We start from the raw sequence: 7,023 nt of genomic DNA, 5'->3' as shown, positions 1-7,023 counted from the left end.
TGAGAGTGAATAAGGGTATGTAAATTTAAGATTTGCTTTTACAAATTATAGTGACCTGGTCTTGAAGATCACTTGAAAATTTATTTAAGTGATATATACTCAATTATTTAATTACTTTTTAGTTTTAATGAGTATTCCAAACAAAAAAATTTCAATTTGTATAATATTATTTTCAAATAAATCGTAAGTCAATAATATTATTGTTACATTTTAAATAATTATTATCTGAAGTGTTCCTTTGTCATACTTATTTAATAATTGTTTACATGGAATTATATTTCGACATCATAAATAACACTATCTTGTTGAAATTTGAAATTAAGACTGATAATTATTGAAACATAAAAATAATCAAATGACCACTTGAAATTAAAAATAAATTATTCAATACACATATTTACTTACAATATTGTTTTGATTACCTATATGAGTACTAATAGTACCATTTAACAGTAATAAACTTAATTTTGTTCGATTATTTTAAAAATTAAAATCGAGATCAAGACTTTATTTGATGTTTTACCTACTATTTACTATATAATATCAATAGGTGTTACTGTCAGGTAATGACCAAATAATAATAGATACCTTTCCTAAAAATATTTCAATCTATTCATTTTAAAGTTTAGTTTAATAATGTGTCATATTATTATATTAATGATTAATAACTCATTTTATGAATAAGTTGTCACTAATATAGTAATATATTTAGATATACATATATATACTTGTTAATAATATAATCTTTATCTAATATTTACAAGATAGAGACATCATTATATAGAAATTGAATTTCAATTTGTAATATCTAAATATATATATATATATATATATAAGTGTATTATGTACATCGACACATAAACACATTGTACATATTATACATGCTTTCTATGAAATATTTTCGACAGGTAATCGGGATATTATTGAATTGATACAAATCCAATAATAATAATAATATATATAGGTACAATAAGATACCATTAATTACAACTAATCTTGTTATAATAATAAAAAAAAAAGTAGTGGACTTTAAAAAATATTTTATTTTTGTAGAAATAAAATATGCATATTTAATAAAATGTTTCTCATAAGTTGTTAACGATGGAATTAAAATAATCTAATCTATAAGAAATAAAATCTACTCTACATTTTTATGAATGTATTTATAATGTCAAAATCGAGAAAAATTGTTAATTATTTTTTAGTTAAAAATTTATAAAATTTTAGTTTTTGAGTTAAACAATAAAGGTATTGTTTTACAATTATTTAACTCCAATTTTAAATTTTGATGGGGGTTTCTGGTAAGAAATTCGTTATATTTAAACTTAACTCATACATAATAGTTTATAGGTACACTATTAAAATGACTCACTCAATAATGAGGTACATTCGACAACTATTAACTGTACAACTTACAGAGCCTTAAATGCTAGTATAGTTATCTATACTTTCCCCTTCTTAATGTTTATATACTTTAAGTTTGAAAATTCAATATTAAGTATATTATATCTTTTAATTATAATAATTATATATATATATATATAAAAATTAGGTCAGCGCATTTCGGTGGTGGATGTTTGTCCATCGTTCCTTCGGTCCTCGGACAGGATAGTGTAATTGTACTGTAAGTATTCGATTTAAATGCAATGATTGCATTCGATAAAAAACGATTCTGGGCGGACGAGAGGATCTTTTTTATTTAATTTTATTCATTTCTATGGTGATAAACAAAGCCGTAGTTAGTCGTCCGTAATTATTTAACATTACAAAATCGTGATATCGTACGTTTTTTCTCCTTTAATCGCTTTTATTTCGAGTACTATTTCGAAAATCCAAAAATGACCTCTCTAAAGTACCAGTTCAAAAACATTACCTTTCAAAAAATATGCTACACTTGTCTTGTACTTTTGAGCAAGTTTAGGGGAAGAAAAAGTGTTAACAGAATAAAAATGAAATAAACATCATTGTAAAACCAATACATTCCTCGCTCCGCTCAGAATCTAAAAGTTGAGCATAATTATAATTATTATTATAATTTTATGAGTGACTGAACTTTAAATTATTTAGAAAACTGGATAATCAGACACACAATTATTATTATATGTAGGTAATTCAAAAAGTATGAATAATAATTAATTATAGTAACTTAAAACATACCACTAAACCTTAAATTATCATTTTTTTATGCTAAATGGAAATTTTCTAAATATTCAGACTAATTTTAAGCTATTTATTGGAATTTAAAATACGTGTTAAAAAAATATTTTAGGATGTGTCTAAAACTTAACATTTTTTACTGTATTTTTTTTTTAATTCGTCATCATGAAAATATATAATTATTTTATATAACTAGTTAAAACTCGCGCTAATTTTATGCTTTGCCCATTGTAAAAAGTATGCTAGATACGGCCCTGCTAAAAGGACTAAATAGTTCCTACTAAAAATACACAAAATACCTATATAACTATTATTATTATATTTTAGCAAATTATGGTAGTATATAATCGTATAGAGGTGACCTAGAGTTGTAGTGGCACCCGCAAGCCGTATGAATATACACAGGTCACTGAAACTGATGAATTTATTTATTGACGCATCAACTTAAGAAACGGGCTAGGTACATATTTTGTTAGACCGGAAGTGAATTAATGTTCATAAATATATATGTACTATAGAGGCAATTAAAGTTGATACTTATATAGGGGGTTTAATCCTCTCCTTTAAAGTTTTAGTGAATATTTTTAAAAACTATTTTATATGTATTAATGTATATTATTTTATTTATATTATTATTATTTTTTTTGTTAAATATCTGTTAAGGTATGGTTTCTAAGGTGCGACTGGTCGCTGCGATGCGTCGCCGCGACAGTCGTCGTCCGACTGTTAATATGTAATTCCTATCGACTGGTTTCCAACTAATTTTTTTTTTTTGAAAAATGGTCTAAACTTTGACCGATTTACATAGTAGACTACAGAGTATATTCCTACATACCTATTATATATTTTATCCAGAAATCCGATTTACTAAAAACTAAGTAATAACTAATAAGTATAATCGACTACTAATAATGCGAAATACGAATTGGTAACATATTAAGAGAATGTGAGACCAATATTAATACAATAAAAATAATAAAAAGTAAAAAATTGGGACATTATATAGGTAATATGGTACCTATCTATTCGTTTTTTTTTTTGTACTCGGTTTTAAGTTTGAAAACTATGATTAAGATAGGTAATTGAATATTTTTAAAGTATCTACACATCACTTTCTACACATTTGTTCAATAAAACCATACCTAATTAAAATTATTTAATTTACCAAGTAACTAGGTACCTAGTTGTACACTTTTACAGAATATTAATAAAATTGATTTCAAATATATATTTTGTACCTACTTAATTATTAATGTTCAGAACTATTTTATACTCAACAAAGAGTAAATACTATATTAGTATACTAAATAAGTACAATGATTTATAAAATATTCAAATATTCAAAATTTTCTCCATTGATACCGACCGAGTGTAATCACTGTAGGTATAATATTTATCTAAATTCTAAAGGCACTGATGGAAATTAATAATAATTATAGTGCTAGACTAGAATGAACATTATAACGAGCAATAAGGAAATAAATATGTAAATACCTATTGGTCTATTAGCCTAATACTACTATAAAAATAAAAATAGTCGTGTAACTACATCTACATCTAAGATTTTCCTTTAGAATTTGCTGGCATAACACTATGGCGCACATTTTGTTGCAGTATCACTAGTGTAGATAATAATTTAGATATTATCATGCACTTGTGTTCTAGTATCAGAGTGATAACGAATATGTGTATGGACTATGACTGATACTTAGATAACTTAATTTTTTATTAACTTTACTGTCTTTACTATTGATTTAAATCATTCTTGTGGAAGATTTTTTTTTTATCTAGATTCCTTGTTTAATCAATTATCTGAATAATTTATAGTTTATACCAGTTGTAGCTTGTAGGTGTATCATTCTATATTAATCAGTTCAAAAGTAATATTGATCTTTATTTTTTCTTATAGGTACTTATATAGTAACTTTCAAAGCTAACAATTATATCAAGTACTAAAAGTACTTATTCAGTTTTTGGTGGATATGAAATGAGATTGATTCCTGGCGATTGATATAAAATCAATTTTGAGTATGTCGTGTAAAATTTATACCATATTATTAATTGTAAAATAATTTAATATTTATCTAAAACTTATAAATAATGTAATGTTTATCTGGAATTTCATATCCATAGTGATCCAGATAAGATAATTATCATAAGTTGAAATGATGAAATCAAAGCTAGGATTTATACGCAATAAAAAATGGTAAAATATGCGAAAATATGATAGTTGTGTTACAAAACCTAAATTTTAACTTTTGTTGAGCGACTTAAAATACCTCGTTTGCTACAGTCAAATATTATAAAATTATGTTTTTTCATCAATTTTAAACTATTTACTACATTAGAAAACTCTTCAACATAATATTGTTGAAGTTTTGTATTGGTGCTTAGTATTTTTGGCATTTTAAATGACAAAAGTTGAAATTGATTTGATCTATAAACAACACACAACACAATTATAATACAATAGTAAATGTATCAAACAAATGCTGTAGTTATTGAATAATTTATTGCAGTTATACAAGTATGTGTCAATTAAGATAAGATTTAAATAAAATTACTATACTTTTATACCTATATCAAAAATTATATTTTTTGGATAAATAATAGATATACTATTTTTTAATTTTACCAACAACCATCACTAAAATAAAACATAAATCATTAATAAATTATTTGTATATTGTGAACTAAATAACTGTAATATTTAAATATAGTAATTGCTATGTTTTTTTTTAGTACTGGTAAAGTATGTAACCATAGTAACTTACCAAACATTCTTTTTTTAGTTTAATACATGACTTAATCATATTTTAAATTTGGCATATTACCTATTTTTTTTTTACTTTTACATTTTTATAATTGGTTATTTATAGATAATTCAAATAAATAATAACAATAGTTATTACTGTGTTAACAGGCACACTAATAATTGTTGATAATTACAAAACATATAGAGTTATATAAAATAATATATAGGTTATTATTTGGACTCAGATTTTAAATTATATGCTTTTTTATGTACATGAGATAGAAATCTAATTTTTATGTATACATTTATTTCATGTCATTCTTATTCCAAATAAGCTAATATTTTTTGCTTTTTTTGTGTAAATACTCTTGAAATTATTCTAGCTATGGTGTTTTAATATGTTTGTTGTGGTATAATAATAAAAGAAATTTAAATTTAATTAACAAGAAATTTAAAAATAATATGATTAAATAGATTATTTTAAACATAAAATTTAATATTTGGTGTGTATAGTGTATGTATGAAGGAAACAACATATGCAGGTATAATGATTTATAATCCTGAAATTTTTACTCCATTTCTGGAGTACCTTAAATTAGTATATTGTGAATAAATATTTTAGCTTTTTTTTTACATCATATTTTGAGTTTTGATTTGAATAATCTAGAATTTTTTTAATTTAATATACTATAATAATATGTGACAGGTAAAGCCCAAAGTCTGTCAAAACTATATTCAACTAATCAACACTAGTTTACATTTTAAAGTAAACCCTTTAGATGGAATTCTAAACAAACTTAATTTTAGGTAATACATTTATTATCATCTTCTATTTCATCAAATAAAATATAATAAATTATTAGGTAGTAATCAGTAAAAAATAAAAATTGTTTCAGGTCTCAGCTTATTTCTTTCACAAAAGTGTTCATCATTGTAACTCAAGTTCCAGACAATCTTTCTTTCTGTGTTGCCACATGGAATAATAAATTATAAGTGAGATATTTTTATCATTATTTCATTGAATAAAATAAAATACTTGATTATTGTAAATGAAATTTTAATATATATACCTTCCAGTGACCAGTTACTAATAAATATTAAAAGTTCATAGTAGCTTCAAATAATATAATATCATCGTACTATAGTGTATTATGCTATGATGATTTGGTAATTGTTTTTATTTGTTCAATGAAAAAGGAAATATATAAATTTATCTCAATATTATAATGATTAGTCAATATTTTTTTTTACTTTTTTAGTGTATCTGTAGCATTATTTTAAGCTTGATTGTATCATATCTGTATCTATATTATAAGTTTGAATTTATATTATATTAAAATTTTATAAAATTTATTTAATATTTTAATATAATACACTATTAACACTTTTACATTTTCTTCATATTCCATTGTTTTTAATGTTTATAACCCAAATAGATATTATGTTGCCTATAATTATTTAATTATATATTTTCATTAAAACATTCAACATTCATTCATAACATACAAAAATGTATGGTTACATTTCATTTTACATTTTATTAGAATTTTTTATAACCATATTATATTTTATAATACTCAGAAATCGGTAATAGTATTATATTAATATACACAATTCTAGAAATTAGTTTAATATTTATTTTTATATTTTAATAAAATAAATAAATAAATAAATATTGTTTCATTGTGACTAAATAATTTTGCTATGTTATTTATTATTTATTGGTTTATTACAATATGTTTTACTGTAATATTGGTTACTTACCATTCTCCTCCTTGCATCTTATAATCTGTAATTTTTTCATGAAGTGTGTATTAATAATTGCAATTATATATGATTTGAATACTTATGTGTATCAATTAAATTCTAAATATTAATTGTAACAGCAAATTATTTTATTCAATTAAAACTGCATGACTTTAAAATACAATAAAAAGAAACTTAACCCTAACTTCTAAGTCATTCTATTGTATAGTACATATCCAGTGTTCTTTATCATTAAGATGATGCTTCACCCGCATGGGCTGTCTTCGTCTTAAAAATGTACAAGATAGTAAAAATTGTTTCACTCGGGCTGCAGTCTGAGTAAAGCAACCAAATTTTTACACTAA

General features: G+C 23.1%; 1 long non-coding RNA gene across 1 annotated transcript; it reads left to right on the top strand.

The window, feature by feature from the left end:
• Positions 1 to 3,852: 3,852 nt before the first annotated feature.
• LOC126551877 (uncharacterized) lies at positions 3,853 to 6,357 on the top strand. Its single transcript, XR_007605760.1, has 4 exons — positions 3,853 to 4,003; positions 4,067 to 4,185; positions 5,619 to 5,719; positions 5,809 to 6,357. It is a non-coding gene; the product is annotated as an uncharacterized LOC126551877 (long non-coding RNA).
• The last annotated feature ends 666 nt before the right edge of the window (positions 6,358 to 7,023 follow it).

Source organism: Aphis gossypii, chromosome X (genome assembly GCF_020184175.1).
Source record: "Aphis gossypii isolate Hap1 chromosome X, ASM2018417v2, whole genome shotgun sequence".
NCBI lineage: Eukaryota > Metazoa > Arthropoda > Insecta > Hemiptera > Aphididae > Aphis > Aphis gossypii.
This window is presented reverse-complemented; position numbering and strand designations above follow the sequence as displayed.